This window comes from Procambarus clarkii, chromosome 5, assembly GCF_040958095.1.
Source record: "Procambarus clarkii isolate CNS0578487 chromosome 5, FALCON_Pclarkii_2.0, whole genome shotgun sequence".
NCBI classification, from domain to species: Eukaryota; Metazoa; Arthropoda; class Malacostraca; order Decapoda; family Cambaridae; genus Procambarus; species Procambarus clarkii.
The window spans coordinates 7,472,370-7,499,222 of record NC_091154.1 but is presented as its reverse complement, the minus strand read 5'-3'; the positions used below and the strand labels follow the sequence as shown (position 1 = coordinate 7,499,222).

The 26,853-nt window shown below is 44.1% G+C and overlaps 1 protein-coding gene across 8 annotated transcripts in view; it reads right to left on the bottom strand.

The window, feature by feature from the left end:
- Positions 1–21,833, bottom strand: part of LOC123764084 (bestrophin-3) — an 80,744-nt gene extending 58,911 nt beyond the window's left edge. For 5 of the 8 annotated variants that reach the window (XM_045751606.2, XM_045751616.2, XM_045751662.2 and 2 more), the window contains exon 1: positions 21,642–21,833. The gene's annotated coding sequence lies outside the window, so the exon portion shown is untranslated. The remainder of the gene's footprint in view (positions 1–21,641) is intronic. The other 3 variants (XM_045751626.2, XM_045751654.2, XM_045751644.2) reach the window with 2 other exon arrangements.
- Between the last annotated feature and the right edge of the window lie 5,020 nt (positions 21,834–26,853).

Below are 26,853 nucleotides of genomic sequence, written 5' to 3'. Positions count from 1 at the left end.
GGTTAGCTATTCCCTCTCTTATCTCTGGGATTTCTCCTTGCTCTAAGGTGAAGACCTCCTGGAATTTCTTATTCATTTCCTCACACACTTCCTTGTCATTTGTAGTGAATCCTTCTGCCCCTGTCCTTAATTTCATAACCTGTTCCTTTACTGTTGTTTTTTCCTAATGTGACTATGCAACAATTTAAGCTGAGTCTTTGCCTTGCTTGCGATGTCATTTTCGTATTGTCCTTCTGCCTCTCTTCTCATCCTGACATATTCATTCCTGGCATTCTGGTATCTTTCTCTGCTCTCCAGTGTCCTGCTATTCGTATAGTTTCTCCATGCCCTTTTACTTTGCTGCTTAGCTAGCCTACATCTCTGATTAAACCATGGGTTTCTCATCTTCATTTCTCTGTTTTCCTTTTGGACTGGGACAAACTTGTTTGCTGCGTCCTTGCACTTCTGCGTGATGTAATCCATCATATCTTGGGCCGTCTTTCCCCTGAGCTCTGTTTCCCATGCTATATCTGTTAGGAATTTTCTTATCTCCTCATAGTTTCCCTTTCGGTATGCTAACCTTTTGGTTTCGGTATCCCTCCTCGAGTTCAATAACCCTTCTTCAATCAAGTACTCAAACACCAGTACACTGTGGTCGCTCATTCCTACTGGGTCCTCAAAACCGAGTTCAGAGTGAAGACTAGGTCGAGTCTCGCTGGTTCGTCATTGCCTCTCATCCTTGTGGGTTCTCTGACATGCTGGGTTAAAAAGTTTCTTGTATGTGTGTGCGTGTGTGTGAGTGTGTGTGTGTGTGTGTGTGTGTGTGTGTGTGTGTGTGTGTGTGTGTGTGTGTGTGTGTGTGTGTGTGTGTGTGTGTGTGTGTGTGTGTGTGTGTGTGAGTGTGAGTGTGAGTGTGTGTGTGTGTGTGTGTGTGTGTGTGTGTGTGTGTGTGTGTGTGTGTGTGTGTGTGTGTGTGTGTGTGTGTGTGTGTGTGTGTGTGTGTGTGTGTGTGAAAATCAGTTGATTGATTGACAGTTCAGAGGCAGGCCGAAAGAGCAGAGCTCAACTCCCACAAGCACAACTAGGTGAATATAACTAGTTGAATACATATACACAGACACATCCACCCCCTAACACCCACCTATACACAGACTCTTCAAATACACGCAAACCGCTCCTTGCTTCCACACATACACTTACATAAATACACCCCCCCCCACACACACACACGATGCATATACAAGACTGAAAGAGACTGAGTAGTACGTCTCAGACTAGGTTCATATATAACAGCACAGGTACACAGAAGACTTAGACCACTAAAATTGGTATTTACAAATTAACGGGCACCAGGAATCCCACTGAGACGCAGAAGTAAACAGAGAAGTATAGAAGGCTTGAGAACGATATTCTTTATATTAGGGCATGAACAAAAAATAAATATAAAGAAAGGTAGAACAGACAAAGAACAAGAACAAGAAGGAAGAGAGAGAGAGAGATTAAAGATGTTGAAGAAGTGGAGAACAAGGGGGAAGGAACCCACGCCACTTCTTGGCAGCCTCGGGAGTAACTAGTTCAAAGTATTGGCACGAAGAGAAGGATCGAGGCACGTGCCTGATAGACTAGCAGTCTCCGTGGTGTAGTGGTAAGACACTCGCCTGGCGTTCCGCGAGCGCTTTGTCATGGGTTCGTATCCTGGCCGGGGAGGATTTACTGGGCGCATATCCTTAAATGTAGCCTCTGTTTAACGCAACAGTAAAATCTGTACTTGGATGAAAAAACGATTCTTCGCGGCAGGGGATCGTATTCCAGGGACCATAGGATTAAGGACTTGCCCGAAACGCTACGCGTACTAGTGGCTGTACAAGAATGTAACAACTCTTGTATATATAAAAACTAAACTAAAACTAAACTAAACTTGCACAAGACCAGCCAGGGAGCCAGGGAGGCGCACAGCTACAACCAGTGTTGACAACTTGTCATTATATCTCACGGTCCACACCTGTCTCCATCCTCCAGGTGAGCCTCACAACCTCTCACCTCTCTCCATCCCGCCAGTTCCTGTTCCAGAGCATATATTCACAGTCCATTCCCTACCAACAAGCTCCCTCCCTCTTTACCAATAACCCCATTAACCACCACTACCTCACTACCTTCTACTCCCTGGCTCTCTCCTCCTGTTGTTGTTGTTGTTTTAGATTTAGCTACTCAGAACGAAATGTCCATGTAGCACGGGCTATGGTGAGCCCGAAATTGAGTTCGGTTATTTGCGATAACCTTGTTACTTTGATATTTGGGTCAAAGTTTTATATGGAGGTGGAGTTTCCTCCTTTTCCCCTTGTTTCTTTTTCGCTTCTGTTTTAGTCGTGTTTTAATAACATTATCTTAGTGGCGGATGTGGGTGCAGAATGTTCACTAGTGAGTCTCATTCTTTAACGACTTTTCTAATCATTGTAGTTGCTGTGGAATGTACATCTAATGCAGCTGCTGTCGTTGGATTAATGTTGAGTTTGATGCGCAGGGGTTCAGTAGCTTCACATTCCAGTAAGTAGTGCAATAGTGGCGCCTCTGATTCTGTTCCACAGATATAACACTCTGTAAGTATTGGGTTCATTACCTCCCAGCAGCACTTGTAACCAAGTCTGAGTCTGTGTATGGCTACTGCAATATCTCTGGATATCTTTTTGTCAGGCATGAAGGAGTAGTACCCAGCGGCTTGTTCCATATCGCAGTGGATCTTCCTTCCGCTACTTTGGCTCTGTGGCGACTTTTGATAGTTGAGAGTATTGTATTCTTGATTTGCTCCTTAATCTGTGAAAAACTTGAAAACTCTCTCCTCCAATCCCTCACACCTTATACACCTGAACCAATCAGTATCTCAATCCCTGACTCGAGCTGCCCATACAGAGAACAGAGCATCAATGAAGAACATAAATATCTGCTACACAAAAGCTGATGGAATGTCATACAAAGCAGATGAACTACAAGAATAGACTGATGAAACAAATTCTGATGTAAAACAATTTTTTGTTTTTATTATTTTTTTCTACCACAGACGTGGCCACACATTTACAATGCTAACCAGCATATATACATTTTCTTCTGTCCTCCATGGACAGGGTTAGAGAAGTGTTAAACATATAGTTCAAGGGTTTATTGAACACTCAACCACAGAAGGTGATTCGGTGCTTTTAAAATGCTAAGCTAATTTACATATGTAAATACATAGACACACAGATTTACGTATGCCCTACATAAAGTGTTCGATGTGTCTTTTACATAGTGTCATTAATGTGCATTTACAAATGTGAAATGTAATTCTGATCAGCTTCCATATATACTTTATACACATACATATACATACACACACACACATATACGTACATATACATATATACATACATATATACACACACATGCAAAGCATGGTAGAACTTAAATAATTTTGAGATGAGATATATACAAGAGTTGTTACATTCTTGTACAGCCACTAGTACGCGTAGCGTTTCGGGCAGGTCCCTGGAATACGATCCCCGCCGCGAAGAATCGTTTTTTCATCCAAGTACACATTTTACTGTTGCGTTAAACAGAGGCTACAGTTAAGGAATTGCGCCCAGTAAATCCTCCCCGGCCAGGATACGAACCCATGACTTAGCGCTCGCGGAACGCCAGGCGAGTAAATTAATATGATGACTAAGGCAATATTCTCCAGACATAACAAGAAGAGAAAGAAAGCAGAGGAGAAGGCGGAGGAGAGTCACTGCTCGTCAAAAGAGACAGCATGAAGGAAGAGCTAAATTTTGAGGAGGCTGCCAACAATAGTGTCGCAGGAATCATTTTAGTTAAAGCGGAAAAAGTGGTTGTGGCAGCGATGATTCACTGTGATTCTCCCACAGAGAATCACAGTGAGACCGAGCCAGGCATGCGAGAATACAAAGAGAGCTTGTATAAATCTCAACAACGTGTGGCTAAATTATCCCTTAGATTGAGAGTAAAGCTACTCATAAAGGGAGATTTCAATCATGAGGGAAACTAACTGGGAATCAATGGATTCAGCAGAAGGGGGAAGAAACGTGGAGAGTAAAACTAGTAGAAGTTGCAGAAAGGCACTGTCTAGCACATCATATTACGGAGGTTGGTGTCCCTCACTGAGATGAGAGGGGACACCAACTGCAAGAGTACACTTAGAGTTTCCTCAACGCCAAATGTACATTGATAACATTAAACGTGTAACGCCATAGGGGGAAGTGACTATTGTGTACTAATCTTTAATTATGTACTTAATATGACAACTGTGGCGAGAGGAAGAGAAGACGAGAGTAGGCACCTAGCTTTCTAGAAAGACGGGTACCAGGAGGTCAGAGAAGTCTTAGAAGAAAGACCATGAATAACTTATTAACTAATACTAAGAATATAAAATATGTTTTGCTATCATGAGAACAGCAGTGCGGGAATGATATAGCCGCCAAGGTGAAGGAGCCGGTCGGCCGAGCGGACAGCACGCTGGACTTGTGATCCTGTGGTCCTGGGTTCGATCCCAGGCGCCGGCGAGAAACAATGGGCAGAGTTTCATTCACCCTATGCCCCTGTTACCTAGCAGTAAAATAGGTACCTGGGTGTTAGTCAGCTGTCACGGGCTGCTTCCTGGGGGTGGAGGCCTGGTCGAGGACCGGGCCGCGGGGACACTAAAGCCCCGATATCATCTCAAGATAACCTCAAGAAGATATCTGTGGAGGTATGCTTGCATGCCTGCAAGCCCAGGGAGTTTGACAACCTCAGCGAGCTGCATCCTGGGGATGTGTGTGTGAGTGTGTACTCACCTAGTTGTGCTTGTGGGGGTTCACCTATGGCTCTTTGGTTCCGCCTCTCAACTGTGAATCAACTGATGTACAGGTTCCTGAGTCTACTGGGTTCGAACATATTTACATTGTAAACTGTGTATGGAGTCAGCCTCCACCACATCACTGCCTAATGCATTCCATTTACTAACTACTCTGACACTGAAAAAGTTCTTTCTAATGTTTCTGTGGCTCATTTGGGTGTTCAGTTTCTACGTGTGTCCCTTAGTGCATGTGCCTCCTGTGGTAAATAGACCGCCTTAATCTACTCTAATAATTCCTCTGAGAATCTTGTATGTGGTGATCATGTCTCCTCAAACTTTTCTGTCTTCCAGCGACGTGAGGTTTAATTCCTGTAGTCTCTTCTCATAACCCTCAGCACGGGTATTAGTCTGGGTTATCTTGAGATGATTTCGGGGCTTAGCGTCCCCGCGGCCCAGTCCTCGATCAGTCCTCCTTTTTGTTAGACACCCCCAGGAAGCAGTCCGTAGCAGCTGTCTAACTCCCAGGTACCTATTTATTGCTAGGTAAACAGGGGCATCAGGGTGAAAAAACTCTGCCCCATTTGTTTCCGCCTCCACCGGGGAGGCAAACCTGTGAATCTTGTCCAGTTTAGTCTTATGGTTGACGAGAATATGGACGCCATGCTGGAGCTGCATAATCCAGGATTGCTCTGACATACGTAGTATACAAAGTTCTGAATTAATCCTTACACAGGTTTCTAAAAGCTGTTGTTATGTTGACCAACCGGGGATTTGCCGCTGATGTTATCCTCTTGATATGAGCTTCAGGGGACAGGTCTGGCGAGATATCAACCCCCGGGTCTCTCTCTCTCTGACTCTAGAGTGTGAAAGACGGTCACAAGCGGGTCGGGGGCGGCCCCATTATAAGGTGCATCACGTCATGAAACTTGTTAACATCTGCAGTGTCACTTTGTTCGTGTTCATCAGTCTATGAAGGATTATTATTTTATTTTTTTTTCAAAAATTTTAAAAAGGTGCAGAAAGAACTAATATATAGAAACAAACTTCGTTTATATATTGCAGTTTACTGCGGACAAGAAATAAGTATTTTTTAAATATGGTAATATTTTAAAAGTTTTATTAAATTTACAAATGTTTTTAATGACATGTCTAAAATTAAATTTATGTAGTTGCCTAGAAATTCAATATCCCGAAAAAAGCGATATAAAATTACAATGTTTCAATATATGTAATAAATATCTTCATTACATCAAGTAGGTTAGGGAAGCGACGCACGACAGGCCTCAATAACGAATCAGAGGCTGATAGGCCTTAATAACCCTTCCAGACATAGGCCTTAGTGACTCCCCAAAGATGTTACTGATGCGGGGACCCGGAATCAACGCAAGGAATGTTAACCTGTAACAACCATTTGTTCGACCATCTTTCAGTTTGTCTAGGTCTTCTTGACGCCTCAAGCTGTCCTCCTCTGTCTTAATCCTTCTCATAATTTTGGTATCGTCAGCAAACATTGAGAGAAATGAATCGATACCCTCCGGGAGATCATTTACATATATCAGAAACAAGATAGGGCCGAGTACAGAGCCCTGTGGGACTCCACTGGTAATTTCACGCCAATCTGAGGTCTCACCCCTCACCGTAACTCTCTGCTTCCTATGGCTTAGGTACTCCCTCATCCAGTGGAGCACCTTACCAGCTACACCTGCCTGTCTCTCCAGCTTATGTACCAGCGTCTTATGCGGTACTGTGGTAAAGGCTTTCCGACCATCCAAGAAAATGCAGTCCGCCCAGCCTTCTCTTTCTTGCATAATCTTTGTCACCTGATTGTAGAATTCTATTAAGCCAGTCAGGCAAGATTTACCATCCCTGAATCCATGTTGGCGATTTGTCACGAAGTCCCTTCTCTCCAGATGTGTTACCAGGTTTTTTCTCACGATCTTCTCCATCACCTTGCATGGTATTCAAGTCAAGGATACTGGCCTGTAGTTCAGTGCCTCTTGCCTGTCGCCCTTTTTGTATATTGGGACCACATTCGCTGTCTTCCATATTTCTGGTACGTCTCCCGTCTCCAGTGACCTACTATTCACTATGGAGAGTGGCAAGCAAAGTGCCTCTGCACACTCTTTCAGTACCCATGGTGAGATCCCGTCTGGACCAACGGTCTTTCTAACATCCAGATCAAGCAGGTGTCTCTTGACCTCCTCACTCGTAATTTTGAACCCTTCCAAGGCCGCCTGGTTTACTTCCCTTTCTCCTAGCACAGTGACCTCACCTTGTTCTATTGTGAAGACCTGGAACCTCTTGTTGAGTTCTTCACACACCTCTTTGTCATTCTCTGTATACCTGTCCTCGCCTGTTCTAAGTTTCATTACCTGTTCTTTCACTGTTGTTTTCCTTCTGATGTGACTATGGAGTAGCTTTGGTTCGGTCTTGGCTTTGCTTGCTATATTATTTTCATAATTTTTCTCTGCTTCTCTTCTCACCCTGACGTACTCATTCCTGGTTCTCTGGTATCTCTCTCTGCTTTCTGGTGTTCTGTTATTCCGGAAGTTCCTCCACGTCCTTTTGTTCAGTCTCTTTGCTTCCATACATGCCCTATTATACCATGGATTCTTCTTTTGCTTCTTGGATTTTTCCCTTTGGGACGGAATGAACCTGTTTACTGCCTCCTGACACTTTTGGGTAACATAGTGCATCATATCTTGCACAAACTTATCTCTTAGGTCTGTGTCCCAAGGTATTTCCCTTAGGAAACGTCTCATCTCCTCATAGTTCCCCTTTCGGTATGCCAGCCTTTTGTTTCCTAGTTCTTTTTGGGGGGAGATAATTCCTAGCTCTACCAGGTACTCAACGTTCAATACACTGTGGTCACTCATTCCCAAGGGTGCTTCCATCTTAACCTCCCTTATATCCCACTCATTTAGGGTAAATATCAGATCAAGCATGGCTAGTTCATCTTCTCCTCTCATTCTTGTTGGTTCCTTGATGTGCTGGCTTAGAAAGTGTCTTGTTGCCGCGTCCAGCAGCTTAGCTCTCCATGTTTCTGGTCCTCCATGCGGATCTCTGTTATCCCAGTCTATTTACCAGTGGTTGAAGTCCCCTATGATTAGTAGTCCAGATCCATTCCTGCTAGCAACAGAAGCTGCTCTCTCTATTTTGTTAATGGTGGCCATGTTGTTTCTATCATATTCCTGTCTGGGGTCTTCAGCTGTCATTTGGTGGTGGATTATATATGACTACGACTATAATTTTTGCCCTCCAGTTGTTATGGTACCTGCTATGTAGTCACTGAAACCCTCACAGCCCTAAATGACCATCTCCTCAAAGTCCCAGCCTTTTCTTACCAGCAGAGCTACACCACTTCCACCTCTTCCTTCTCTCTCTTTCCTCATAACATAATATTCCTGTGGGAACACTGCATTTGTTATGGTTTTCGAGAGCTTTGTTTCTGTGAGTGCTATTATGTCTGGGTTTTCCTCTAGTACCCATTCTCCAAGCTCATTTGCTTTATTTGTAATTCCATCTATGTTAGTGTACATTGCCCTGAGGTTCACTTTCTTCTGTTCCTTTTCAAATCGCCTCCTTGGTGAGTGTTCTGCTGGTGGGGGAAGCTGTTTTATGGGTGTGAGGATTTGTGAGGTGGATAACAGGGTCTCAGAGAATATTGGGGTGAGGGGCAAAGGGGTCAAGTGAAGGGGGGGGCAGGGATGGTATGGGATGAAGGGGAGGGAGGACTAGAAAGAAAAGGGGGGACACGGTCTCGGTCTTTGTTGTACCAGCCTAGCCTAAAAACCTTCTCAATTCTATGTTCGTCCCCTTCCATCCCTAGTGCCTTCAGTATTTCATTTACTACTACGTTGTCCTTATCATTCCACTCTGTCCTGTTGGAGCCTTCCTGCTCTTTAATACCCACAGCAACCATTGATCTTTTTCTTTCCAGCAGCTGGCTAGTGGAGCGTGCCACTTCCTGTGAGTTGACTGCTTTCATGGCCACCTCCATCATTGAGGACATTACTTCAGAGTTATTTTTTTTTATCATTTCTGCAAATGTTGCTTTTATAGTAGCATTCTCTTCCAGTATACTATTACCACTATCTCCCTGGATGATTTTCTGAGTCTCAGCATCAACACTGTTCTCTTTGAGGGTTCTAATCTCCTCTTTTGCTGCTGTCAGCTCTCTTTTCAGGTTGCTTATTTCATTCTTCATTTCCTGCATCATTCCCTGCATCTCACTCTTGATATCCTCCAAAAGCTGGGCGAACATTTCCTTCATTTTGTCACCTTGACTTTTCCCTGTTCCCCTGTTTCCTCTGCCCAACATGCTTGCCCCTGTTCCTGTTATGCTGTGATAGGATTTGTCAGGAGGAGGTCAAGCGGGGTGTGAGAGAGAGAGAGAGAGAGAGAGAGAGAGAGAGAGAGAGAGAGAGAGAGAGAGAGAGAGAGAGAGAGAGAGAGAGAGAGAGAGAGAGAGAGAGAGAGAGAGAGAGAAGGGTGAGAGAGAGGGGTGAGAGAGACGGGTGAGAGAGAGGGGGTGAGAGTGGTGTGAGAGAGAGGGGTCAGAGAGAGGAGTGGAAAATAGTGGAATAGTGGGGTGAATAGTGAATAACACACACTGACTTTGTGTATTTACGCGTGTGTGTATGTGTTTTTGTAGGAGGGGGTCCCACTGTGTGAAACCCCCTCCAGTGTGTGTACTCACTTATTTATACACACCTATTTGTGCTTGCGGGGGTTGAGCTTTGGCTCTTTGGTCCCGCCTCTCAAGCGTCAATCCACTGGTCTACATATTCCTGAGCCTATTGGGCTCTATCATATCTACACTTGAAACTGTGTATGGAGTCAGCCTCCACCACATCACTGCCTAAAGCATTCCAACTGTTAACTACTCTGACACTGAAAAAGTTCTTACTAACGTCCCTGTGGCTCATTTGAGTAATCAAATTCCACCTGTGTCCCCTTGTTCGCGTACTAACAGTGTTGAATAGTTTATCCTTGTCTACCCTGTCAATTCCCCCGAAAATTTTGTAGGTAGTGATCATGTCTCCCCTTACCCTTCTGTATCCCAGTGACGTAAGGTGCATTTCTCGCAGCCTTTCCTCGTAACTCATGCCTCTTAGTTCTGGGACTAGTCTACTGGCATACCTTTGAACTTTTTCCAGCTTCGCCTTGTGCTTGACAAGGTACGGGCTCCATGCTGGGGCCGCATACTCCAGGATTGGTCTTATATATGTGGTGTACAAGATTCTGAATGATATCTTACCCAGGTTCCTGAAGTCTGTTCTGATGTTAGCCAGCCTCGCATATGCCGCAGACGTAATTCTTTTTATGTGGGCTTCAGGAGACAGGTTTGGTGATATCAACTCCTAGATCTTTCTCTCTGTCCGTTTCATGAAGTACTTCATCTCTTATTCTGTATCCTGTGTCTGGCCTCCTGTTTCCACCGCCTAGTGCATTACCTTGCATTTACTCGGGTTGAACTTCAGCAGCCATTTGTTGGACCATTCATTCAGTCTGTCAAGGTCATCTTGTGACCTCCTACTATCATCCTCTGTTTCAATCCTCCTCATAATTTGTGCATCGTCAGCAAACATTGAGAGAAACGAGTCTATACCCTCTGGGAGATCATTTACGTATATCAGAAACAGTACAGGTCCTAGGACTGACCCCTGCGGGACTCCACTTATGACGTCTCGCCCATCTGAGACCTCACCCCTCACACTGACTCGTTGTCTCCTGTTGCTTAGGTACTCCATTATCCAATGGAGTACCTTCCCTTTCACCCCAGCCTGCATCTCCAGCTTTTTCATTAGCCTCTTGCGTGGTACTGTATCAAAGGCTTTCTGGCAATCCAAAAATATGCAGTCTGCCCACCCCTCTCTTTCTTGCCTGATTTCGTTGCCTGGTCGTAGAAATCAATTAACCCTGTGAGGCAGGACCTGCCATCCCTGAACCCATGTTGATGCTGTGTTACAAAGTTCCTTCACTCCAGATGTTCCACTAGCTTTCTTCGCACAATCTTTCTCCATCAGCTTGCATGGTATGCAGGTAAGGGACACTTTCCTGTAGTTCAGTGCCTCCTGTCTATCCCCTTTCTTGTATATCGGGACTACGTTAGCTGCTTTCCAAATTTCTGGCAGTTTCCCTGTTGCCAGTGATTTGTTATACACTATGGAGAGTGGCAGGCACAGTGCTTCTGCTCCTTCTTTTAGTATCCAAGGGGAGATTCCATCTGGACCTATAGCATTTGTCACATCCAGCTCTAGTAAAAACTTCCTTACTTCCGCGCTGGTAATCTCAAACTCTTCTAGTGATTCCTGGTTAACTATTCCCTCTCTTACCTCTGGAATTTCTCCTTGTTCTAAGGTGAAGACCTCCTGGAATTTCTTATTCAGTTCCTCACACACTTCCTTGTCGTTTGTAGTAAATCCTTCTGCCCCTATCCTTAATTTCATAACCTGTTCCTTTACTGTTGTTTTTCTCCTGATGTGGCTATGCAACAATTTAGGCTGAGTCTTTGCCTTGCTTGCGATGTCATTTTCGTATTGTCTTTCTGCTTCTCTTCTCATCCTGACATATTCATTCCTGGCATTCTGGTGTCTTTCTCTGCTCTCAAGTGTCCTGTTATTCCTATAGTTTCTCCATGCTCTTTTACTTTGCTGCTTAGCTAGCCTACATCTCTGTTTAAATCACGGGTTTCTCATCTTCATTTCATTGGTTTCCTTTGGGACAAACTTGTTTGCTGCTTCCTGGTACTTCTGCGTGATGTAGTCCATCATGTCTTGGACCGTCTTTTCCCTGAGCTCTGTTTCCTATGCTATATTTGTTAGGAATTTTCTTGTCTCCTCATAGTTTCCCTTTTGGAATGTCAGTCTTTTGTTTTCAATACCCTTCCTCGAGTTCAATAACCCTTTTTCAACCAGATACTCAAACACCAGTACACTGTGGTTGCTCATTCCTACTGGGGTCTCAAAACCGATTTCCCTTATGTCGGAGTCGTTCAGAGTGAAGACTAAGTCGAGTCTCGCTGGTTCATCATTTCCTCTCATCCTAGCGGGTTCCCTGACTTGCTGGGTTAAAAAGTTTCTAGACACCACCTCCAATTGTTTGGCTCTCCACGTATCCTCACCTCCATGCGGAACCTTGTCCTCCCAGTCTATCCTTCCATGATTGAAGACTCCCATGATGAGCAGATAGGATCTATTTCTACAGGCTGCAGAGGCTGCCCTCTCAATTATCGTGTTAACTGCTATGTTGTTGTTGTCATACTCTTGCCTTGGTCTTCTGTCATTTATATAACCCTTTTGTGGAGGGTTATATATCACTCCTACTACTATTCTTGGTCCTCCCATTGTCATGGTACCTGTTATGTAGTGTCTGAATCCCTCACAGCCAGTTAGCCATCTCCTTGAAACAACATTCTTTTCTCATGAGTAGGGCCACTCCACCTCCTCCCCTTTCTTCCCTCTCGTTCCTTATTATAGTGTAGTCCTATGGAAACACCGCATTCATTATTATTCCTGAGAGTTTTGTTTCTGGGAGTCAGATTACATCTGGGTTCACTTCTTGTGCTCTTTCCCTTAGTTCACTTGCCTTGCTTGTGATCCCATCTATGTTCGAGTACATCACCCTGAAACTGACTCTCTTCTGTCCCTTCTCAGATCCTTTTGCTTCCCCTGAAGCAGGGAAACAGGGAGGGACCAGGATGGGAGGGCCTATGAAGGGGGACCTGAGGGGTCTGGGGTGTGCAGGGGCTGGGAGGATCAGGTACGGGGAGGGTGGTGTAGGACGGAGGGCTTGGGGGGGGGGGGGGGAAGGGGAGAAAAGAGGGCTTGGGGGTGGAGAGGTTGGGGGAAAGGGAGTGCTGAGGGAGTTGAGGAAGAAAGGATGGCTTAGGAGAGTGGGAGAGAAGGGAGGCTCAGGAGGGTGGGGGAGAATGGAGGGCTTGGGGGTGGGGGAGAGCATGGGGAGGGATTAAGGAGGGCTTGTGGGGGTGGGGGAGAAGGGAGAACCTGGTGAAGGGGGAGTTGGGGAAGGGTGCCCAAGGTAGGCACCTTGGGCACCAGAGGTTGGGGCAGGTAGGGCATCTATTGGGTGGAGGATGGGGGAGGTGCTTCTCTCACTTTGTCTGTTGAGCCGCTTGTGGAGGGTTTCCTGCTCCCCTATGGGATTGTAGGGCTCGGGGTTGTGGCTCCCTGATTCCTTTCTCTTTCCCTGCGCTCCTTCCTCATGGCTGCTGCCCTCATTCTCTCGTCCTTTGTTATATCCCTCTGCAAGGAATATTGTTTTGAACTTCTGTTCATTTGCTAGTCTGCTCTTCCTTGCTAACAAGTCCTCTTTTGTTCTCTCACTCGTGAATACCACCTTTATCACTCGGTCTCTGTCCTTGTTATGCCGTCCGATCCTGAAAACCTTTTCAATATTTTGATCAGCCTTCTCCTTCTTTACTCCTTTAAGGATCTCAATAACTTCATTTTAGTCCTTGTGTCTCCTTTCCACTGGACTGGTCCCTGCTTACTTCCTAATGCCTACTATTACTACTGCTCTTTTTCGCTCTATCAGCTGGATAGTACATCTCGCTGCTTCCTGAGAAGAAGCCTCTTCCATGGCCACTTTCCTTACTGCAGACCTAGCTTCTGGGTTCTTTTTAAACAATTCTGCAAATGTCAGTTGTTTTGTAGAGATCCCCTTAACAGTAGCATCACCATCTCCCTGAGGAATGGGTTGTGTCTGGTATTGGGGAGGAGTCTCCTTCAGGCATCTTATCTCCTCCTTTGCTGCCCTTAGTTGCTCCTGCAGGTTGGCTACTGTCTCCCTCATTACCGTCAGTCCTTCACTGAATTCATCTCACATTTGCTGGAATGCTCCCCTAATCCAGGCTTCCTGTTCCACCCCATCCTCTGAGTTTGTCCCTCCCATGACTGTCTCCCTGTCGTTGCTTCCCCGAGTTAGTCTGTGAATAGTGTTTACTTCCACAACCTGCTCCTTAAGCTCATTCCGTTTCCCATATACTCTCACGCTAAACGAAGACTGTCTCGCACGCTAGAGACAGTCCTGTCTCTACCTAGCCTGCTCCCAGCACCGTGACACAGTCCCATCTCTAACTAGCCTGCTCCCAGCACTGTGGCACAATCCTGTCTCTACCTAGCCTGTTCCCAGCACTGTGGTGTCTCTACCTAGCCTGCTCCCAGCACTGTGGTGTCTCTACCTAGCCTGCACCCAGCACTATTGTGTCTCTACCTAGCCTGCTCCCAGCACTGTGGTGTCTCTACCTAGCCTGCTCCCAGCACTGTGGTGTCTCTGCCTAGCCTGCTCCCAGCACTGTGGTGTCTCTACCTAGCCTGCTCCCAGCACTGTGGTGTCTCTACCTAGCCTGCTCCCAGCACTATGGTGTCTCTACCTAGCCTGCTCCCAGCACTGTGACACAGTGGTGTCTCTACCTAGCCTGCTCCCAGCACTATGGTGTCTCTACCTAGCCTGCTCCCAGCACTGTGACACAGTGGTGTCTCTACCTAGCCTGCTCCCAGCACTATGGTGTCTCTACCTAGCCTGCTCCCAGCACTGTGGTGTCTCTACCTAGCCTGCTCCCAGCACTGTGGTGTCTCTACCTAGCCTGCTCCCAGCACTGTGGTGTCTCTACCTAGCCTGCTCCCAGCACTGTGGTGTCTCTACCTAGCCTGCTCCCAGCACTGTGGTGTCTCTACCTAGCCTGCTCCCAGCACTGTAGTGTCTCTACCTAGCCTGCTCCCAGCACAGCATAATGTCTAGGGACCAGCGCTGGTCGCTCATGCTATACTTAGCTCATAGTAAACATTACCACACCGTGTGTACTCACCTAGTTGTGTCTGCAGGATCGAGCATTGACTCTTGGATCCCACCTTTCGAGCATCAGTTGTTTACAGCAATGACTCCTGTCCCATTTCCCTATCATTCCTGGTTTTAAAATTATGAATAGTATTTGCTTCCACAACCTGTTCCTGAAGTGCATTCCATTTTCCCACTAGGTGTATTCACCTAGTTGTGCTTGCGGGGGTTGAGCTCTGGCTCTCACGGCCCGCCTCTCAACTGTCAATCAACGATAATTTTTTTCACACACACACCCCCAGGAAGCAGCCCGTAACAGCTGTCTAACTCCCAGGTACCTATTTACTACTAGGTAACAGGGCCATCAGAGTGAAGGAAACTCTGCCCATTTATTTTCCCCTGATGTTATCCTCTTGATATGGGCTTCAGGGGAGAGGTCTGGCGAGATATCAACCCCCGGGTCTCTCTCTCTCTGACTCTAGAGTGTGAAGGACTGTCACAAGCGGGTCGGGGGCGGCCCCATTATAAGGTGCATCACGTCATGAAACTTGTTAACATCCACAGTGTCATTAATGTTTATCAGTCAATAAAGGATTATTATTTTACTTTTTTCAAAAATTTCATCAAAACGACATGTACTGTTATCTAGAAACAAACTTGTTTATATATTGCAATTTACTGCGGACAAGAAATAAATATTTTTTTAAATATGGTAATATTTTAGGAATCTTAATAAGATTGTAAATGTTTTTAAGAATTATCTCAAATTAATTTTGAGTAATTGCATCGATATTCAATATTTTGATAAAGAGCGCTATTTAAATACAATATGTCAATCTTCATAAATGTAAATGTTCGTGTGTGCACTATCGCTAATCTCCGAAAGTTCTTCACTGATTGCTTGGAAATTTTGACACAATTTCCATTCGCATCCGAGCGGGTTTATATATACATACTATATAGATGTCACGTCTGTGACGGGAAAAAAACATTTTTTTTTATACTGTATTTTTCATGTGCTATTCATGTGAGGGAAATCTTCAGAACCTCTTAATCGACTGCTTTGATATTTTGACACAATGTTGCATTCGAATATGCACGTGTTTTTATATACCTACTATATAGGTGCCACATCTGTGACAGGTAAAACCATGCTATAAAAAGAACGCCATCTGTTGCACGTAATAGCAACACACGCTATACCAAGTATGTTACGATTCCATTTCAATGTTTCCGATTGCATTGATAAATTAATTTTTCATAGATTTAGATATATTTTTATTTAATTATTTTGAGTGACATTGCATTGGAATTAAGCTGTGTTGTATACCATATCATTCGATTCATGAGTACAAGTATAGATACCACCACCTGTGACAGGTAAAAGCATGGTTTTTTGAAAAACAGCGCCATCTGTTGCATGTAAGGGCAACTTACACTATATTAAATATGTTACAATTCCATTTCAATGTATCCGATTGCATTGATAATTATAAATATTATAGATTTTTATATATTTTCATTTTGATTTAATTATTTTGTGTGACATTACGTTGGAATTGAGCTGAGTTGTTTACCATTCCGTTCGTTTTGTGAGTAGAGTTTATTTGTTCATTTTTTCTTATTGTTTTTCATTTCGTTTTTTTAACTGTTCTTTTTATTTTTCAGTGATGGGAACATCAGATCATTTGATGTTCCCAATTTTCTGATGGAAACATCAGATCATTTGGGAATGCATTGGACGAGGGAGTAGGGAATGTTGGGGAGGACGAGGGGACGGGAGTGGTGGATGGTGCGGAGGATGAAGGGATGAGAGAGTGGGGAATGGTTGGGAGGAGAAAGGGGACAGTGGAGTGGGGAATAGTTGGGAGGACGAGATGACGGGGGGGGGGGGGGGGGGGCGGGAATGGTGGGGAGGACTGAAGAACATGGAAAGGTTGCTGTGGCTCAGCAATGCACGTTGCTGTCCACTAAGCCACCAGGCTCCCCAGCTTGTCTCTGTGTGTGTGTGTGTACTCACCTAGTTGTGCTTGCGGGGGTTGAGCTCTGGCTCTTTGGTCCCGCCTCTCAACCGTCAATCAACAGGTGTACAGATTCCTGAGCCTATCGGGCTCTATCATATCTACACTTGAAACTGTGTATGGAGTCAGCCTCCACCACATCATTTCCTAATGCATTCCACTTGTCAACCACTCTGACACTAAAAAGTTCTTTCTAATATCTCTGTGGCTCATTTGGGCACTCAGTTTCCACCTGTGTCCCCTTGTGCGTGTTCCCCTTGTGTTAAATAGACTGTCTTTATCTACCCTATCAATTCCCTTCAGAATCTTGAATGTGGTGATCATGTCCCCCCTAACTCTTCTGTCTTCCAGCGAAGTGAGGTTTAATTCCCGTAGTCTCTCCTCATAGCTCATACCTCTCAGCTCGGGTACTAGTCTGGTGGTAAACCTTTGAACCTTTTCCAGTTTAGTCTTATCCTTGACTAGATATGGACTCCATGCTGGGGCTGCATATTCCAGGATTGGCCTGACATATGTGGTATACAAAGTTCTGAATGATTCTTTACACAAGTTTCTGAATGCCGTTCGTATGTTGTCCAGCCTGGCATATGCCGCTGATGTTATCCGCTTGATATGTGCTGCAGGAGACAGGTCTGGCGTGATATCAACCCCCAAGTCTTTTTCCTTCTCTGACTCCTGAAGAATTTCCTCTCCCAGATGATACCTTGTATCTGGCCTCCTGCTCCCTACACCTATCTTCATTACATTTCATTTGGTTGGGTTAAACTCTAACAACCATTTGTTCGACCATTCCTTCAGCTTGTCTAGGTTTTCTTGAAGCCTCAAACAGTCCTCTTCTGTTTTAATCCTTCTCATAAATTTAGCATCGTCCGCAAACATTGAGAGAAATGAATCTATACCCTCCGGGAGATCATTTACATATATCAGAAACAAGATAGGACCGAGTACAGAGCTTTGTGGGACTCCACTGGTGACTTCACGCCAATCGGAGGTCTCACCCCTCACCGTAACTCTCTGCTTCCTATTGCTTAGATACTCCCTTATCCACTGGAGCACCTTACCAGCTACACCTGCCTGTCTCTCCAGCTTATGTACCAGCCTCTTATGCGGTACTGTGTCAAAGGTTTTCCGACAATCCAAGAAAATGCAGTCCGCCCAGCCCTCTCTTTCTTGCTTAATCTTTGTTAACTGATCGTAGAATTCTATCAAACCTGTAAGGCAAGATTTACCCTCCCTGAACCCATGTTGGCGATTTGTCACGAAGTCCCTTCTCTCCAGATGTGTTACCAGGTTTTTTCTCACGATCTTCTCCATCACCTTGCATGGTATACAAGTCAAGGACATTGGCCTGTAGTTCAGTGCCTCTTGCCTGTCGCCCTTTTTGTATATTGGGACCACATTTGCCGTCTTCCATATTTCTGGTAGGTCTCCCATCTCCAGTGACTAACTATACACTATGGAGAGTGGCAAGCAAAGTGCCTCTGCACACTCTTTCAGTATCCATGGTGAGATCCCATATGGACCAACAGCCTTTCTAACATCCAGATCCAGCAGGTGTCTCTTGACCTCCTCTCTCGTAATTTCGAACTCTTCCAAGGCCACCTGGTTTACCTCCCTTTCTCCTAGCACAGTGACCTCACCTTGTTCTATTGTGAAGACCTCCTGGAACCTCTTGTTGAGTTCTTCACACACCTCTCTGTCATTCTCAGTATACCCGTCCTCGCCTGTTCGAAGTTTCAATACCTGTTCTTTCACTGTTGTTTTCCTTCTGATGTGACTGTGGAGTAGCTTTGGTTCAGTCTTGGCTTTGTTTGCTATATCATTTTCAAAACTTTTCTCTGCTTCTCTTCTCACCCTGACGTACTCATTCCTGGTTCTCTGGTATCTCTCTCTGCTTTCTGGTGTTCTGTTATTCCGGAAGTTCCTCCACGCCCTTTTGTTCAGTTTCTTCGCTTCCATATATGCCCTATTATACCATGGATTCTTCTGTTGCTTCTCGGATTTTTCCCTTTGGGCCGGGATGAACCTGTTTACTGCCTCCTGACACTTTTGGGTAACATAGTCCATCATGCCCTGTAAGTGTGTGTGTGTGTTCTCAACTATTTGTGCCTGCAAGACCGAGCATTGGCTCTTGGATTCCGTCTATCAAGACACTGATTGTTTATAACAATGATTCCTGTTCTATTTCCCTATCATATCTAGTTTTAAAACTGTGAATAGTGTTTACTTCCACAACCTGCTCCTTAAGTTCACTCCGTCGCCACATTACTCTCACGCTAAATGAAAACTTGCAAACATCTCTGTGACCCATCTGAGTTAGCAGCTTCCACCCATGTCTCCTTGTTCTGTTAGTCTTCCGGGCGAACATTTCGTCTATTTCCACTCTGTCAGTTCCCCGGAGTATTTTATACGTTCCTATCATATCCCCCCCCACTCCTTTCTTCTCTCCTTGTCAATCCCATGCTCCCAGCACTCTGGTGTCTCTACCTAGCCTGCTCCCAGCACTCTGGTGTCTCTACCTAGCCTGCTCCCAGCACTGTAGTGTCTCTACCTAGCCTGCTCCCAGCACTCTGGTGTCTCTACCTAGCCTGCTCCCAGCACTGTGACACAGTGGTGTCTCTACCTAGCCTGCTCCCAGCACTGTGGTGTCTCTACCTAGCCTGCTCCCAGCACTGTGGTGTCTCTACCTAGCCTGCTCCCAGCACTGTGGTGTCTCTACCTAGCCTGCTCCCAGCACTGTGGTGTCTCTACCTAGCCTGCTCCCAGCACTGTGGTGTCTCTACCTAGCCTGCTCCCAGCACTGTGGTGTCTCTACCTAGCCTGCTCCCAGCACTGTGGTGTCTCTACCTAGCCTGCTCCCAGCACTGTGGTGTCTCTACCTAGCCTGCTCCCAGCACTGTGGTGTCTCTACCTAGCCTGCTCCCAGCACTGTGGTGTCTCTACCTAGCCTGCTCCCAGCACTGTGGTGTCTCTACCTAGCCTGCTCCCAGCACTGTGGTGTCTCTACCTAGCCTGCTCCCAGCACTGTGGTGTCTCTACCTAGCCTGCTCCCAGCACTGTGGTGTCTCTACCTAGCCTGCTCCCAGCACTGTAGTGTCTCTACCTAGCCTGCTCCCAGCACAGCATAACGTCTAGGGACCAGCGCTGGTCGCTCATGCTATACTTAGCTCATAGTAAACATTACCACACCGTGTGTACTCACCTAGTTGTGTCTGCAGGATCGAGCATTGACTCTTGGATCCCGCCTTTCGAGCATCAGTTGTTTACAGCAATGACTCCTGTCCCATTTCCCTATCATACCTGGTTTTAAAATTATGAATAATATTTGCTTCCACAACCTGTTCCTGAAGTGCATTCCATTTTCCCACTAGGTGTATTCACCTAGTTGTGCTTGCGGGGGTTGAGCTCTGGCTCTCACGGCCCGCCTCTCAACTGTCAATCAACGATCATTTTTTTCACACACACACCTGCAGGAAGAAGCCCGTAACAGCTGTCTAACTCCCAGGTGCCTATTTACTACTTGGTAACAGGACCATCAGAGTGAAGGAAATTCTGCCCATTTATTTTCCGCTGATGTTATCCTCTTGATATGGGCTTCAGGTTACAGGTCTTGCGAGATATCAACCCCCGGGTCTCTCTCTCTGACTCTAGAGTGTGAAGGACTCTCACAAGCGGGTCGGGGGCGGCCCCATTATAAGGTGCATCACGTCATGAAACTTGTTATCGTCCACGGTGTCATTAACGTTCATCAGAGTATGAAGGATTATTAGTTAAAGTTTTTTTTCTCAAAGATTTACCAAGACAGCACGCAGATGTTATGTAAAACGAAACTTGTTAATATATTTCAGTTTTCTGCGGAATGAAAATAACTACTTTCTTAAGTATGGTAATATTGTAAGAGATTTTGTAAATTTGCAAATTATCTTTAAGTTTTTTTTTAAATTAATTTTGTGTAATTATCTAGAAATTTATCATTTCCTAAAACAGCGATATTAAAATACAATGTTTCAGTATATGTATTAAATACATTCAGTGAAACAAGTAGGATATGGAAGAGATGCGTGGTAGAGAATGAATTGTCATTATGAGGATAGATATAATATGATGATTCAGTAGTAATTATATATATATATATATATATATATATATATATATATATATATATATATATATATATATATATATATATATATATAAGTCTTATACAGTTATATTGCTAATATATGAGTTTCCTGTTTGTCTAAATTCAACAATACAAACGTTAACTTTCTGGTGGTCCATCACGACATAATTGAACTTTCATCAAAATAGTTTCTATAAATACTTTCATCAATGACAAAATGGGTTGATATGTGGCTTACAGCAGGCTTACTTGTATCAGGAGTCCCGTCAGGTGGCTTACTTGATGTCGTCCAGTAATATCTAAGACTTACAATGATGTCGTCCAGTAATATCTAAGACTTACACTGATGTCGTCCAGTAATATCTAAGACTTACACTGATGTCGTCCAGTAATATCTAAGACTTACACTGATGTCGTCCAGTAATATCTAAGACTTACACTGATGTCGTCCAGTAATATCTAAGACTTACACTGATGTCGTCCAGTAATATCTAAGACTTACACTGATGTCGTCCAGTAATATCTAAGACTTACACTGATGTCGTCCAGTAATATCTAAGACTTACACTGATGTCGTCCAGTAATATCTAAGACTTACACTGATGTCGTCCAGTAATATCTAAGACTTACACTGACCATATAAAGCTGAAGACTAAGCTTTCAAACGATATAATCGTATTTCAAACACTTCAATATTATGAACATAAGATGACGTGTTTAAAATGTGCCTTTAATATGTAAAGACATGTATTAAAATTTAATGTCTTAAAATATAAGACATTAACAAATACGATAATATAAATTGCTTAAATAGGAATAAATTGTAATATATAAACAGAAAAAGGCATATTTTCTATCCTATAAATTCCACTAACTTCACAATTGTAAAACTCACAAGTCCAGAGCCTTGACAGAGAGAGATATATTCCACACACAAATTTTCCTACCACACGTTTACGTAAACCAGCTTTAAGCAATCTGGTGTAAACTCGGATACCATTAAGTGTTTCTAGGGTTTGAGACACAGAGAACCGAGGAAGTGCGAGAGAGACACAGAGCCGTGTGTGTGTCAGCCAGGCTCGCCCTCGTGACTGCGCTAGGCTGCTAAACTTAGCTGCCCGGGGCACTCCACACGGGGCAATGATGCCAGATTAACCCCTTGCTAGGTTTTAGTGGTGACAAATGAACTGTTGCTGATGTTTCAGTGGTGCTAGATTAACCCCTTTCTAGGATGCAGTGATGCCGGATTAACCTTTGCTAAGTTTCAGTGATGCCAGATTAACCTTTGCTAGGATTCAGTGGTGACAGATTAAACCTTTGCTAGGTTTCAGTGATGCCAGATTAACCTTTGCTAAGTTTCAGTGATGCCATATTAACCTTTGCTAGGTTTCAGTGGTACAAGATTAACCTTTGCTAGGTTTGAGTGATGCCAGATTAACCTTTGCTAGGTTTCAGTGATGCCAGATTAACCTTTGCTAGGTTTCAGTGATGCCAGATTAACCTTTGCTAGGTGTCAGTGGTGCCAGGTTAACCCCTTACTAAGTTTCAGTGGTGCCAGGTTAACCCCTTACTAAGTTTCAGTGGTGCCAGATTAACCCCTTGCTAAGTTTCAGTGGTGCCAGGTTAACCCCTTGCTAAGTTTCAGTGGTGCCAGGTTAACCCCTTGCTAAGTTTCAGGGGCGCCAGGTTAACCCCTTGCTAAATTTCAGGGGTGCCAGGTTAACCCCTTACTAAGTTTCAGGGGTGCCAGGTTAACCCCTTGCTAAGTTTCAGGGGTGCCAGGTTAACCCCTTACTAAGTTTCAGGGGTGCCAGGTTAACCCCTTGCTAAGTTTCAGTGGTGTCTGGTCAACTGTGGGCTCTTTCGGCCCACCTGCCAACTGTCAATCAATCAACTGTTACTAACTATTTTTTTCACACACACACACACACACACACACACACACACACACACACACACACACACACACACACACACACACACACACACACACACACACACACACACACACACACACACAGGAAGCAGCCCGTAACAGCTGTCTTACTCCCAAGTATCTATTTACTGCTAGGTAACAGGTGCATCAGGGTGAAAGAATCTATGCCCAATTTGTTTTTCGCCATCGGTGGGGATCGAACCCTGGTCTTCAGGACTACGTTTCCAGCGTGCTGTCCACTCAGCCACCAGGCGCCCCAGCCTGTGTGTGTGTGTATCTACTGACCTATTTGTACTCACCTGTTTGTGTTTGCGGAGCCTGCATCTCCAGCTTTTTCACTAGCCTCTTGTGTGGCACTGTATCAAAGGCTTTCTAGCAATCCAAAAATATGCAGTCTGCCCACCCCTTTCTTTCTTGCCTGATTTTTGTTGCCTGGTCGTAGAATTCAAGTAACCCTGTGAGGTAGGACCTGCCATCCCTGAACCCATGTTGATGCTGTGTTACAAAGTTCTTTCGCTCCAAATGTTCCACTAGCTTTCTTCGCACAATCTTCTCCATCAGCTTGCATGGTATGCAGGTTAGGGACACTGGCCTGTAGTTCAGTGCCTCCTGTCTATCCCCTTTCTTGTATATCGGGACTACATTAGCTGCTTTCCAAATTTCTGGCAGTTCACCTGTTGCCAGTGATTTGTTATGCACTATGGAGAGTGGCAGGCACAGTTCTCTTGCTCCTTCCTTTAGCATCCAAAAGGAGATTCTATCTAGGCCTATAACCTTTGTCACATCCAACTCTAGTAAACACTTCCTTACTTCCCCGCTGGTAATCTCAAACTCTTCCAGTGGTTCCTGGTTAGCTATTCCCTCTCTTATCTCTGGAATTTCTACTTGCTCTAAGGTGAAGACCTCCTGAAATTTCTTATTCAGTTCCTCACACACTTCCTTGTCGTTAGTAATGAATCCTTCTGCTCCTATCTTTAATTTCATTACCTGTTCCTTTACTGTTGTTTTTCTCCTAATGTGGCTATGCAACAATTTAGGCTGAGTCTTTGCCTTGCTTGCGATGTCATTTTCGTATTGTCTTTCTGCCTCTCTTCTCATCCTGACATATTCATTCCTGGCATTCTGGTATCTTTCTCTGCTCTCCAGTGTCCTGTTATTCCTATAGTTTCTCCATGCCCTTTTACTTTGCTGCTTAGCTAGCCTACATCTCTGATTAAACCATGGGTTTCTCATCTTCATTTCATTGTTTTCCTTTTGAACTGGGACAAATTTGTTTGCTGCTTCCTTGCACTTCTGCGTAATGTAGTTCATCATATCTTGGGCCGTCTTTCCCCTGAGCTCTGTTTCCCATGCTATATCTGTTAGGAATTTTCTTATCTCCTCATAGTTTCCCTTTCGGAATGCCAGCCTTTTGTTTTCAGTACCCTTCCTCGAGTTCAATAACCCTTCTTCAACCAAGTACTCAAACGCCAGTAGACTGTAGTCGCTCATTCCTCCTGGGGTCTCAAAACCGATTTCTCTTATGTCGGAGTCGTTCAGAGTGAAGACTAGGTCGAGTCTCGCTGGTTCATCGTTTCCTCTCTTCCTTGTGGGTTCTCTGACATGCGGGGGTTGAGCTCTGGCTTTTTGGTCCGGCTTCTCAACTGTCAATTAACTAGTGTACAGGTTCCTGAGCCTACTGGGCTCTATCATATCTACACTTGAAACTGTGTATGGAATCAGCCTCCACCATATCACTGTCTAATACATTCCATCTGCTAACTACTCTGACACAGAAAAAGTTCTTTCTAACGTCCCTAGTTAACCCTCCCTTGTAAGTTCTTCAGTAGGGAGGACTGGGGGACGAGAAGGTTGCTGTGGCTCAGCAATGCGCGGCCGGGTACAGCTAGTACATGTAATAAATATCTTCACTGTATCAAGTAGGTTAGGGAAGCGGATCATTTATGTATGTCAGAAACAGGATAGGTCCGAGTACAGAGCCCTATTGGACTCCATTGGAGACTTCATGCCAGTCTGAGGTCTCACCCCTCACTGTAACTCTCTGTTTACACTGAGTTACGTGTGTGTGCTCACCTATTTATGCTTGCGGGGGTTGAGCTCTGGCTCTTTGGTCCCGCCTCTCAACTGTCAATCAACTGATGTACAGGTTCCTGAGCCTACTTGGCTCTATCATATCTACACCTGAAACTGTGTATGGAGTCAGCCTCCACCACATCACTGCCTAATGCATTCCGTTAATTAACTACTCTTATGTAAACAAATTATTTCTAACGTCTTTATGGCTCATTAGGGGTACTCAATTTCCACCTGGGTCCTCCAGTGCGTGTGCCCCTTGTGTTTAATGAACTGTCTTTATCTACCCTATCAGTTCCTTTGAGAATCTTGTATGTGGTGATCTTGTCCAACCCCCCCCTAACTCTCCTGTCTTCCAGTGAAGTGAGGTTTAATTCTCGTAGTCTCTCCTCGTAGTTCATGCCCCTCTGTTCTCGCACTAGTCTGGTGGCAAATCTCCGAACATTCTCCAGTTTAGTCTTATGCTTGACAAGATGCAGACTCCATACTGGAGCTGCATAATCCAGGATTGGTCTGACATACGTGGTATACAAAGTTCTGAATGATTCCTTACACAAGTTTCTAAAGGCCGTTCTTATGTTAGCCAACCTGGCATATGTCGCTGATGTTATCCTCTTGATATGGGCTTCAGGGGAGAGGTCTGGCGAGATATCAACCCCCGGGTCTCTCTCTCTCTGACTCTAGAGTGTGAAGGACTGTCACAAGCGGGTCGGGGGCGGCCCCATTATAAGGTGCATCACGTCATGAAACTCCTCAACGTCCGCAGTGTCATTAATTATTAGTCTATGAAGGTATATTATTTTAATTATTTTTTTTTAAATTTGGTACAAACTTTCAACAGTTTCACATAAGAACAAACTTGTACATATATAGCAGTTTACTGCGGAAAGAAAATAATATTTTTTTTAAATATAGTAATATTTGAAAAAAAAAAAAAATGCAAATGTTTTTAAAACATTATCTACCATTAATTTTGTGTAAATTTCCTAGAAATTCAATATTTTGAAAAAGAGCGCTAATAAAATATAATGGTTTAATATATATAATAAATGTCTTCAATGTATCAGGTAGGTTAATGAACCGAGGCGAGGCAGAGAACGATCAGTCATTACCAAGATAACTATAATATAATACTTCATTAATTACATATATTATTTATTTATGGAGCCCTTAGAACAAATATATATATATATATATATATGTCGTACCTAATAGCCAGAACGCACTTCTCAGCCTACTATGCAAGGCCCGATTTGCCTAATAAGCCAAGTTTTCATGAATTAATGTTTTTTTCGACTACCTAACCTACCTAACCTAACCTAACCTACCTTTTTCGGCAACCTAACCCAACCTAACCTATGAAGATAGGTTAGGTTAGGTTAGGTAGGGTTGGTTAGGTTCGGTCATATATCTACGTTAATTTTAACTACAATAAAAATAAATTGACCTCATACATAATGAAATGGGTAGCTTTATCATTTCATAAGAAAAAAATTTGAAAAAATATATTAATTCAGGAAAACTTGGCTTATTAGGCAAATCGGGCCTTGAATAGTAGGCCAAAAAGTGAGTTCTGGCTACTAGGTACGACATATATATATATATATATATATATATATATATATATATATATATATATATATATATATATGTCGTACCTAGTAGCCAGAACGCACTTCTCAGCCTACTATGCAAGGCATGATTTGCCTAATAAGCCAAGTTTTCATGAACTAATGTTTTTTCGACTACCTAACCTACCTAACCTAACCTAACCTACCTTTTTCGGCTACCTAACCGAACCTAACCTATTAAGATAGGTTAGGTTAGGTTAGGTAGGGTTGGTTAGGTTCGGTCATATATCTACGTTAATTTTAACTCCAATAAAAAAAAAATTGACCTCATACATAAAGAAATGGGTAGCTTTATCATTTCATAAGAAAAAAATTAGAGAAAATATATTAATTCATGAAAACTTGGCTTATTAGGCAAATCGGGCCTTGCATAGTAGGCTGAGAAGTGCGTTCTGGCTATTAGGTACGACATATATATATATATATATATATATATATATATATATAGTACCTAGTAGCCAGAACTC